At 44.6% G+C, this 12,410-nt stretch overlaps 1 long non-coding RNA gene across 1 annotated transcript; it reads left to right on the forward strand.

Annotated features, from left to right (window-relative positions):
• Positions 1–335: 335 nt before the first annotated feature.
• On the forward strand, positions 336–1,690 carry LOC136502777 (uncharacterized). Its single transcript, XR_010770701.1, has 4 exons — positions 336–640; positions 736–799; positions 892–966; positions 1,076–1,690. It is a non-coding gene; the product is annotated as an uncharacterized lncRNA (long non-coding RNA).
• Positions 1,691–12,410: the final 10,720 nt, after the last annotated feature.

The following is a 12,410-nucleotide window of genomic DNA, read 5'->3' on the forward strand; positions in this document are numbered from 1 at the left end:
GTCTCCAGATGGTTCACAAAAATTGACTGGACTTTGTTCTGCATCCGGTCAAGGGAAAATGGACATGTTAGGTCGCATTGGGAGGCTTTCTGGAGCTCTGTCTATGATCGGACTCCGAGCAAGCCTCGTCAGGTCGTTTCCAGCATCGCGTCCGGTCGTTATAGTCAATGCGCGATATGTTTCAAATTCCATCCTGACACGTGGGGCCCACGTCTTTCTTTTCCCAAAATTGGCAACCATCTTTGGCCTCACTCTCTTCTGTCAAGATAGGCCCGTACTCGTCCCTCTTTCCTAAATCAGAACCGCTCGCGCCTCTATTCCGTACGCCACGATCGCACCCCTAACCTTAACCGCTGCCGCACTGCTCTCTCCGGCCACCGCACGCCCTCACCAGCTTCGGCCATCTCCCACGGAGTAGCGCCCTCACCTACTCGATAGCCCATGCGTCCCGCGCTTGTGACCTCCACGCACCTACACCTGGCCATGCCCCTGCTCGCCGTGTGCTCTCGCTGCCGTCGCCGAGAGTCCCGCTTTCGACCTCGCCGTCGTTTCCTTCGGCACCAGCGACATCGTGCTCATATCCTTGGTGTCTAGTGCTCTATCTACGGCAATTCCTTGGTCCACAGAGGCTTCCTCCAGGGTGAGCACCCTCACTGCCCTCCAGGTGCTCGACAAATTGTCTCAACCAAGTCTACTACCAGTTTTTGACCCCGTCTTCGACTATCTTCCTTGCAGTTCGATTGTCAACCTTGTGTGCGGTGCCCCGGTGACTTCTTGGCCATAGTACTTGCTCTCTAGGGTGAGTATTTGTCTTGCCCTCATGTGTTTGGTTAATTGCCACAACCATTCTAGCACATGTCATTGATTTTTTTCAACCTTGTTCCTCTACAGCATGGTTGTTGTGGTGCTTGGGGCCCCCGTGCTCAGTCATCTCTCCTATTCATAGGGATTCTCCTCATTCTAAAGGTAGCAATCCATTTACTCCATTCTTACCCTATTTGCTTGCTCTAATAGGGCTTCACTTATCTCTAGATTACTATGTGCTTATGTATATCTCCCTATCTATTTCCTGTAGTGAGTTGGGTCGTGTCGCTATGCTTGGTCAGTGTGGCAGTGACAGTTGAACTCAGGGCCAAGCCCGCGAGTATGGATTGAGGCCAAGCCTCATGAGTGTCAACTGATAGTGATTCTCAGTGATAGTGGATCTCTCTTGTCAGTGGCAGTGAGTCAGGGGGAGCCTTTGTGTGGCAGTTGATCTTCAGTGGCAGTTGTTTTCTCAGTTGTCAGTCATGGCTAGGTGCAAGAACATCAGGGGTGGTCTCAACGATGACGAGAGGCATTCACCTCGTCGGACGGCGCAAAAAATGGAGAAGGGACCGAAAAAGATGCTTGCAAAGAAGCACAGGTGTGGTTATATAGAGGCAGAGAGGGCCGCAACAGTGGTAGCAGCAGCCGAGTGTGCTGAGAGAGGTGGCAAAGGTAGTGGTGTTCACATTGGTGAGGCTCAGTTTCACCTTGAGGCAAGAGAGCTTGGCACTGAGGAGACAGAGCAGGCAGCGGCAGAGGAGCCTACACCATAGACAGAGTTCTAGTCATGCTCGTACTCTGGTGTCACCATGGCCTGAGACACAGAGGCGGGGTGCTCATCCACCTCCCAGACCACGAGGCCTACCGCCTATAGAGCACTTGGACTTGAGGACAACCATAGCTCGGTAGGTTCAACAGCTTTGCTTTGTGGAGGTTGAGCAGTGGTTCCCACCTTAGTGGGACAAGAGAGCTTCATAGGGCTTCCACACTATGTTGTAGGAGGACTTCTATAATGTTTATGTCAATAGTGGACTTGCTTTCATATCTCAACGAGTGTGCCCCTTGGAAGCTATTGTGGCAGCTGGAGGAGAGCAGGTCTGTCCCCACCTCACCTTTCTGCCTGGCTTGGTAGATCTCTTAGGGTGGACTGGCAGGTATGTTGCTAGTTGGGTCAGAGAGTACTATGCCTCTTTGTGGATTGACCCCGATCACAGGTTCATTCAATTCTCCTTCAGAGGATGTGATCGCAGGTTATATAGCAACAGGGTCAGAGAGATACTGAGGATTCTAGAGTAGGCCACCAAGATCCACTAGATTTGCTATGGCCAGACACAGCCACCGAGATGCCCCCACGGTGGAGCAGTGCCACCTACAGAGTTAGTTAGAGCTTGCTTTTGAGAGCCATTCGGAGAGGGTTTGAGGTGCACTCTGGGTGCCCTTACTCCTACGGCCCATCTCCTAGACATGGTCATGAGGAGGACTTTGCTTCCTAGGGGTGGCTATCGAGAGGGATTGACTCGTATTTAGCTTTGGTTAGTCCACCACTTGATCTCTCAGACCGAGTTTGATATTTGGGATTTGATATTTTTAGAGATGGAGGACACCTTGGTAGAGGGCTTCAAGGGCCACCATCAGCTACCTTATGGCCATTGGATTTGCTTTCTTATCTACAAGGTAATTTCTCAGATGCCTCCTGAGGCAGTGGAAGAGTGGTGTGGCACTACTACTGAGTTCCCCGAGTACAACATGTGCCAGCTGATGGGTTCCAGTACTGGGAGTAGGACACCAAGGCAGCAGCGCTGCCAGAGGCCAGAAGTGCCAGAGATAGAGGCTGAGCAGGACAAGGCCATCAGGGCCATTGTAGAGTTAGAGCTTGCAAACTTAGAGGCACAACTGGACAACGAGGTCGAGAACGATCCGTCTGACAGTTCAGACGAGGACTACCAGCCTATTCCATGGATGCCCTCATGGGCTCACGATAGAGAGGCTAGTGTTTCCTGCTCAGCTCCACCTCAACCACCATAGACAGACCCTGCTCTGATTGCTATACTTGAGAGGATGCAATAGGACTAGGCATGTTAGGCATAGGCCACAACAACCGCTATTGTGCAGATGCAGACTTAGCAGGACCAGTTCCAGTTGCAGCAACATGCCTTTCAGCAGCAGTAGTAGGCTGTCCAGCAGAAGCTTCTCAATTTTTAGCAGACGACATTTGGTTTCATGTAGCATGTCCTTAGTTCTACAGGTGTTGCTCCTTATCAGCCGATGTTGTAGCTTGTTTCAATAGTGACTACTACCCCAGTGACTCTAGTGTTATAGCCAAGCGGCCTACAGAGTCAGGGGCAGCTAGTAGCATAGTTTGCCTCACCCTCCGAGCAGGTTTCTCAGTGGTTCGCTATACCAACGATAGAGCAGGCTTAGGGTTTCACACTGATCATTACTGGATTCACTCCTACTCAGAGTCAGTGTTAGTGATAGACACACCGGTTTCTAGGAGTTTGGGTGCCACTTTCAGTGAGATTATCGGACAGCCCACACCTCTAGAGTATCGAGTGGCTCTTACTACTACAGTAGCTCCAATCATAGGGACTATAGAGACGATTCCATCTTCTGTTGCGTTGTCTGAGCCGCCTCTGATAGTCACTCCTACACTTCAGGCCTCAACGACAAAGACAGCTTCAGAGCCATAGGGTCAGGCTATAGCTTTAGCTTCTACTTCCCAACTAGCCGATCTAGTTTCTGAGACTATGGAGCAGACCCAGACCGCTTCACTTATAGTTTTAGAGTCAGAGGGTCAGCCATAGCTAGCTCCAGCAGGTCCAATAGTTTTGAGTTTAGAGTTAGGTGATGATCCTACTCAGTTTTAGATCTCTCACCGCACCTTAGCGCCCGACTCGTTTGCTCATGTCCCATCAACCGACCCTTAGGTTTTGGTGCTTGACGCCAAAGGGGAGAGGGAGCGAATATGTTAGACTTAGGGGGAGCGTGTGAGATGGACTCGTTCTTTTGCGTGCTACTCTCATGCATATCATGTTTACTTTTTGTGCACTATGATATGTGTGATTGTGAGACTTATGTGACATGTGTGCTCTCTACTTTGATATATATATGTCATGTCACTTGTTTTTGCTCATTTGCTTTGCTTCCGCGTTCTACTCTTATCCAAATGAGCTTTATATTTCGTACTCTTGCTTAATTCATATCCTTTGAGTACATTATGTTGGCTTGGTTCGTTTAAGAATTCCTATCCCTTTGCTCTTATTGCCAATTGCTTATATGAACGAAGCATGTTGAAAACCTCACTCATCTCTTATACACATACTCGAGGATGTGTTGTCATCAATCACCAAAAAGGGGAAGATTGAAAGCATCTAGGCCCCTAGTTGGGTTTCGGTGATTAATGATGACACAAGATTACTATGACTAACGTGTGTTTTGCAGAGGCAAGTTGAGTTAGGTTATGCTAATGGTGATTGATTGGGCAATTATGGTTTTCATGCCCCTGTCGATGGAAATCGTTTCGGTTTTCAAAGGATGGACGATAAGGTTAAGGATGGACTAGTTCTAAGTGTCGTTTGACGTTGGAGAGACACTTAGAGTAGTTTAGGGCTTTATTTTTTCCTTTGGTCATACTATTAAGGCGGGTATGAACTAGTAGCTTGACCTAGGTGAGTCTAGTGTGTTAGGTGTGGTGCACACTTGTCAAACTTAGCACCACTAGTAGAGAAACAACTTTTGATCCACTTCAAAATTTGGCTTTAGTCCTGGTATTTTTTGCGCCCGGGACTAGAGAAACCTTTAGTCCCGGTTGGTAGCTTCAACCAGGACTAAAGGTCCCTGCCCAACGGCTACTGCGGCAGGCTTTTGCTGCAGGGGACCTTTAGTCCCGGATGGAGCTACCAACCGGGACTAAAGGTTAACTTTTACTCCCGGTTGGTCCCTCCAATCGGGAGTAAAAGTCTACTCCCGGCTGGAGGCTCTGTCCGGGACTAGAAAGGGACCTTGAGTCCCGGTTGCTGTCTCCAACTAGGACTAAAGATTTCCTCCTATATACCCCTTCTTCCTCCCCGAACCCGAGCCACTTCGAGCTCAGTGTTCTTGCTTCATCGCCGGCCTCTCTTCTTCCTCATCGCCGGTAATCACAAGATTTCTTCGATTCCTCCATCGATTCTTTGGTTGTAAAGGTTACCAACTTTATACTCTCATGTTTCATCAGTAGCATATCTGATTTTGTGGACTAGATATATGTGGTTTTTTATGGTGATTTTTTTATTTGTAAGCCATTTAAGCTCAAAATCACTTTAAAGTTTGCATATTTGGATGAAGGAAGGTTAAAGTAGTTATTCAAAACAAGTATTCAGCTTTCATTTCTAGCATGCATAGCACACTTCATGGTTTAGAGATATAGAGAATTTTAGAGTTTTTTTTAATTTTATTTGTTTATAAAATGAGAAATTTATATTATATTAAAAATGACTAAATGAGTATAGAGAGTAGATGGCAACTGCTTCTGGGTCCTCGGCCTCTCATCGGGTTCCAAAACGACTGAGGCCGGACCTCCCTATCATTGCATGCGGCAAGTGTGAGGAGAAGATTGTGATGAAGTACCGGGTGAGGAAGGAGTGTCCCAACAAGGGCTGTATCTTCTACAAGTGTCCGGATCGCAATGTGAGTTATTTTGTCGTATTTGATGATTATGGTTAATTTATACTTATTTTCATGATGATTGTGATTAAAGTTCTAATTTTTTGTTTTAATTTCAGTGGGATGACACTGGATGTTCAGACTGGTACTGGGAGGAAGCGTATGTTGAACACGTGCAAAACTCTCTTGCACAGGCGGCTACGGCGGCTGATGAGGCAGTGATCCTACGGAAGAAGCCCATAGATGTTGAACAAATGCATGATCTGTCTGTTTTAGTTGAGATTGGTCGCGAAATCCTTATGCTGCTGAAGTGTATTTTAGCTTTAGTTTTTTTAGTGGTAGTTGGGATTGTCTACATTGTAGCGAGACTTTCATAAATTAATACCTTGTGTGGTGGCATGCATGTCGTATAATTAACTAATTATGTTCTAGGTTTTAATATGGTATGGATGTCATATAATGTAGATGAGCCGGCATTGGATATACAATGCTGATCGCCGCTCCCAAGATGTGGCAGAACCTCCTAAGTTATAGGACCCACATGCACTTGTCACTGTCCAACGACCTTTGACAACTATGCATATGTTCTTGGTAACTTAAGAAGTCTATCGGGTGTCCTCGGGGAACCCCAAATCATCCATAATTTTTGAGCAGGATCACATTACAGAGTCATTGCAGTATTACAACATTTATTCAAATATATACATCAGAGTAAAATAGCGAAAGTGTTACGATAACTTAGTTTACAAACCAGTTGTTTCAAACCTTACAAACTAAGTTCGATAATTATTACAAACCATAATAGTAGTGGAGTGGCATATTTAACATAAACAAACACACAAAATAAAACTGTCCTACCCAAGGACCACACATTTACTTCTCATCGTCAGATTGAACAATAGTCATGCAGCACGATCCAAAATAGATCTGCTCATGAGGCTCACCTGCAACAAGGGTCAACGAACCCTGAGTACAAAAGTACTCAACAAGACTTAATCGAAATAAGAACTGATAAACTCAGGAATGCAGGCTCAGGGATTCAAGATATGGCTTTAGCAATAATCAAAGTAAATTTTGGCGTAAAAGCTCTTTAATAAAAATTCTTTAATTCGACATTTAAAACTTCATAAAATCCTATACAAAGCTGACACGATCCGTATGGAGATCATGAAACTTCATATCCAACACTTTCTCAAACCAGCCTCAAGTTCCAGTTATTAATACTACGATGATGAACAGCGAGTTGAGTCTCCATAACTGAGGAGCAACGACGATTCGAACCGATTAAACACCCAGCTGGAAATTTCAGACTACACGACATATGCAGGTCCCCGACCTACATATACCAACCTACCCTCAGATCCTCTAAACAAGAACGGGTCCGCACCACCCGAGAATACAGTACTCCACCATTCCAGCCCATGGCCACGTGGGTACACGCTATTCCCGCCATCTCTCCACTCCCAGTGCGCGAGTAGCCATTCTCGTACTAGAATCGCCAAGTTAAGGCTTACCGGAGTATGTGGTTAGTACTATAAAGTCTCACATCATGCAATTCAACAACAGTATGGACCTTAATCGACACAGACGGAAAGTACCCGCTCACAAGACCTTCATGTCTTATGGCTCTCACACACTGAGTCCGTTCGGTCTAAGTTTATTACTTCACATTCTCATATTTCATGATAACATAAGTAACCAAAGATCCATTTAAAACTCGCAGGTGACAGGTAATCACTCGACTAAGCATGACTAAGCATAACTAGTCATTTACAAATAAAACAGGTAATCAAGGTAGATATAGAAAGGCAAGGTTGGTAATGTACCAATTAGGTTTTCACTTGACTTCTAATCACTTAATGCAGTACAGAAAAGCAAAAGCGAAATTAATTTATAAAACACAAGGTAGGGTTGTATGCATCCGGAGCTTGCCTTCGTTGACGGAAAAGTCCGATCCCTACGACGTTCCACAAGTATTCGATCCGACCTCAACAGACGTACTAACCTCCTCAGCAACTTGATTAACTAACACGTGTTCACCTTTGTTCACTACACGTAGTAACAATACCATGTTTAATATGATGCGGAATACGAAACATGATGCTTGATGATGGATGCAAAAGTTAACAACTGGAATACAACTTTCCTTCGCGGTACAGTTACAAGTCAAACTAACTAAGCCTTTCTAGAATACTAACATCAATTGCCAAAGATCATTACCAACTAATGACCCAAGGACATCACTCAATCAAAAATTCAAACAAAACCTAAATCACTAAAGGTTACTATTTGCTTTTATGAATTAATTAATTAATTAATTAAGAATTATGAAATAAATCAACTTGTTCCAATTGACCTCAAAATTTTTGTAAATGTTCATCACATGATAACTAAGTGGCAAAACAATTTTCATAATTTTTTGGACAATTAAATGAGCCTAGAAAAATCATGGAAATCCATTTATTAATAAATTGAGCAATTTTCATCACATTCAAAAAGTACTGTAAAATAACATTTCATATTTTTATTAAATAATATACATCACAGAGAGGTCACACAAAAATTTTCATAATTTTTGGAGCTCTAAATCAATCTACACAAAAATAACAAAAACAGACACTATTTATTTATTCTAGAAAATAGAAAAATCTATTTTTGAACTACATAGTCACTGACATCCCGACCCCATATGTCATCTTCAACCTCAGGCTTTGACTCCGGCGACACGCGTGCTGACCGGCGATATCTCGCCGACGGCGAGACCAATGGTGACGGCCAAGGTACCAAAACACTACCCTCGACTAGGCACATCGATTTGGGGCACAAGCCGGACTAGCTACGGACTGGACCGAGCACTACACCGGTCATGGCGGCCACGACGGCGTGGCTACGCTACGCTGGCAACGTGAGACTTGTAAAGCTTAAACAGATGGCCCAGGAAGCATCAGCAGCTCACCCCAAATGCGACTGAGTAGAGCACAAGGCGGTCACGGCAGAGCAAGCAACGACGACGGTGGCGCTCTGGTGGCTGCGGTGGACAATTTTATCAAGCATCAAGGTACAAAGCACCACGGCATCGTGGCAAAACTGAATCACAGCTCGGCAAGGACAGAGACTCACCGCAATGCACTGGCCACGACGAAACGGGATCGCGGGTGAGGTTGCCGGCCGCGAGGAAGAAGGGCGTGGACAGCGAGTTCCCGGCGAAGTCAAGCGACAAAAACAGGTTGGTTGGGCGCACAAGTAGCAGGCGGAGCTATGACAAGCTTTTCAACGGCAGGAGTGCGCTAAAGCGACGGTGAGAGCTCGCCGGAGTTATGGCCGTGGCGTCGGGAAAACAGAGCAAGAGAGCGAGAACGAACGACGACGGCCAAGGCTAAATAGCGCGGCTCAGAAGCGCAAGGAAGCTACGATGTGGCCTTCACCGCGCTAGCGTGACGCCAAAGACGGCCACGACCGTGCCTGGAAGCAAACCGAAGGTCGTCGGCGGTGTAGCTTAGGCGGTGAACACTGTTCACAGAATTTATAGAATTGCCCTTCGTTTTCAAATTCAAATTACTCCCAATTTTGTGTAACAACTCAAAAATCTCCAAAAATAAAAGTTGTTCAAAATTCCAAGTTATACAACTTTGCTTTTATAACTAATCCCTAATTCGGTCTACATTTTGAAATGAACTTTTGAATTCAAATAGGGAACATTTAACGAATTATGCCTTTTTGAATTACTTCAAATTTTTCATAACAACTTTGAAAACTCCAAAAAACAAACTTTGTATAACTTGTCAGGCTCTACACTTTTGCTTTTGGGCTCAACCCCAAAATATGCTTAGATTTTGAAATGAGTTTTTAGGGTAGGATTTAAATGCTAAAATTCAGGGTTTTCTCGAAAATTAAAAATCCAAATAAACTTTGAACTTGAGTCAAACAATACAATTCAACACATACCACATAAATATAAACTTGTTTTAGTATATGCATCTCAAAGTTTTCACCAAATGCCAAATGCTTTGTAATGCATATGATGACATGTCAGGTTTTAGTATTTAAACACCCGAGGTGTTACACAAGAGTTCATTGAGGGCATGCATTCTTTCTTACGTGTGGCCGAGGCAAACAAATGCGATGGTTTCATATGCTGCTCATGTGCCATATGTAAGAATTTGAAGGAATATGCTAGCTCAAGGAGTCTTCATTCACACTTGTTGAAGTCAGGTTTCATGCCAAACTATATTTGTTGGATGAAGTATGGAGAAACCGGGGTTGTAATGGAAGAAGGTGAAGAAGAACAATGGGACGATGATGACATTATTGCTGAATATGGTGCCTTCAATGATACTGCAATGGGGGAAACTAAAGAAGAGGTAGGGGCAAAAGATGAGCCCGCTGATGATCTTGGTCAGGCCATTCGTGACACACAAAGAGAATGTGAAAGTGAAAAGGAGAAGATCAAGTTCGAGCGCATGCTAGAGGATCACAAGAAATTGCTATACCCAACTTATGATGCGGCGTAGAAAAAGTTGGGTACCACACTGGAATTGCTGTAATGAAAGACAAAGAATGGTGTATCTGACAAGGGATTTGGGGAATTACTAAAAATCCAAAAGAAGATGCTTTCGAAGGATAACGAATTTCCCAACACTACGTATGAAGCAAAACAGGTAGTCTGCCCTTTGGGATTAGAAATCCAGAAGATACATGCATGTCCTAATGACTGCATCCTCTACCATGGCGAGGAGTATGAGAAGTTAGATGCATGCCTGGTATGTCATGCATCGTGGTATAAGATCAGGCGAGATGACCCTAGTGATGTTGAGGGCGAACGTCCCACGAAGAAAATCCCTGCCAAGATTATGTGGTATGCTCCTATAATACCACGCTTGAAACGTCTGTTCAGAAACAAAGACCATGCAAAGTTGTTGTGATGGCACAAAGAAGACCGTAAGGTAGACAATATGTTGAGACACCTTGCTGATGGGTCCCAGTGGAGAGCAATCGATAGAGAATTCCTGGCGTTTGCAAATGACTCAAGAAACTTAAGGTTTGCTTTAAGTACGGATGGTATGAATCCTTTCGGGGAGCAGAGCAGTAGTCATAGCACTTGGCCTGTTACTCTATGTATCTACAACCTTCCTCCCTGGTTATGCATGAAGCGTAAGTTTATTATGATGTTAGTGCTCATCCAAGGCCCAAGGCAACCTGGCAACGACATCGATGTGTACCTGAGGCCACTAGTCGAAGAACTTCTACTTTTGTAGAACAGACCAGGAGTACATGTGTGGGATGAGCACAAACAGGAGCACTTTGACTTGTGAGCATTATTGTTCGTAACAATCAATGATTGGCCTGCTCTAAGTAATCTTTCAGGACAATCAAACAAGGGATATAATGCATGCACGCACTGTTTCGATGACATTAAAGGTATATTTTTGAAAAAATGTCGAAAGGTCGTGTACCTTGGCCATCGTCGATTTCTTCCTGCGAATCACCCCCTAAGAAAGAAAGGCAATCATTTTAAAGGTAAGGCAGACCACTAGACCAAGCCGGGCAACCGAACTGGTGAGGATGTACTCAATATGGTCAAGGATATGAAAGTAGTATTTGGAAAGGCACATGGTAGCGAACCTGTTCCGAACGACGCTGACGGTCATGACCCATGTGGAAGAAGAAGTCCATATTTTGGGAGCTACTCTATTGGCAAGTCCTAGAGGTCCATAGCACGATCGACGTGACGCACCTGATGAAGAATCCTTGTGTGAACCTGCTAGGCTTCATGGGTGTGTATGGGAAGCCTAAGGACACACTTGAAGCACGATAGGACCTGCGGTGTTTGAAAGAACGAGACAACCTGTATCTAGAGAAGACAGATGATGGATGCCATTACTTAAGTCCTGCCAGCTACACTCAGCAAAGAAGAGAAGGAAAGCATATTTGAATGCCTAGCAAGCATCAAGGTACCATCTGGATTCTCCTCAAATATAAAGGTATAATAAATGTGCCAGATAAGAAATTCCTAAACTTAAAGTCCCATGACTGCCACATGCTCATGACGCAATTGCTTCCAGTTGCATTAAGAGGAATTCTACCTCCAAATATACGTCTAGCCACCGTGAAGCTATGTGCATTCCTCAATGCAATTTCTCAAAAGGAAATCGATCCAATGGATCTAGCTAAACTACAGAATGATGTGGTTCAATGTCTTGTCAGCTTTGAGTTGGTGTTCCCTCCTTCCTTCTTTAATATCATGACACACCTCCTAGTTCACCTGGTCAAGGAGATTAGCATTCTCGGTCCTATGTTCCTGCACAACATGTTCCCCTTTGAGAGGTTCATGGGAGTCCTAAAGAAATATGTTCACAACCGTGCTTGGCCAGAAGGAAGCTTGGATTACGCGTCAGCACATGGAAACTTTCAGCGACTGGTTGTGAAAAGAATGTCAGGGTGATGAGAGTATTGATGAGCAACTGTATTTGTTGGCTAGGCAGCCATCGTGTCATATCCTCACATACAAAGGGTATGAGATAAATGGGAATACATTTTACACAGTAGCCCAAGATAAAAGGAGCACCAACCAAAATAGTGGTGTCCGCATAGATGCCACCGACCCTAATGGAAATAAGCAAACATATTATGGCCGCATCGAGGAGATATGTGAACTAAACTATGCACCTACTTTTAAGGTACCTTTGTTCAAGTGCCAAAAGGTAATGGCGACTGGAGGCGGGGTAGCAGTCGACAACCAGTATGGAATGACAACCGTGGACCTCAACAATATTGGGTACAAAGACGAACCATTCGTCCTTGCCAAGGATGTGAATCAGGTGTTCTATGTCAAGGACATGTCTATAAAACCGAAGAGAGGGAAAACAACAACGACCCAATCAATGAGCCAAAGCGCCACATAGTTCTATCAGGGAAAAGAAACATCGTCGGAATTGAAGACAAGTCAGACATATCAGAAG

Source organism: Miscanthus floridulus, chromosome 14, assembly GCF_019320115.1.
Source record: "Miscanthus floridulus cultivar M001 chromosome 14, ASM1932011v1, whole genome shotgun sequence".
Classification (NCBI taxonomy): domain Eukaryota; kingdom Viridiplantae; phylum Streptophyta; class Magnoliopsida; order Poales; family Poaceae; genus Miscanthus; species Miscanthus floridulus.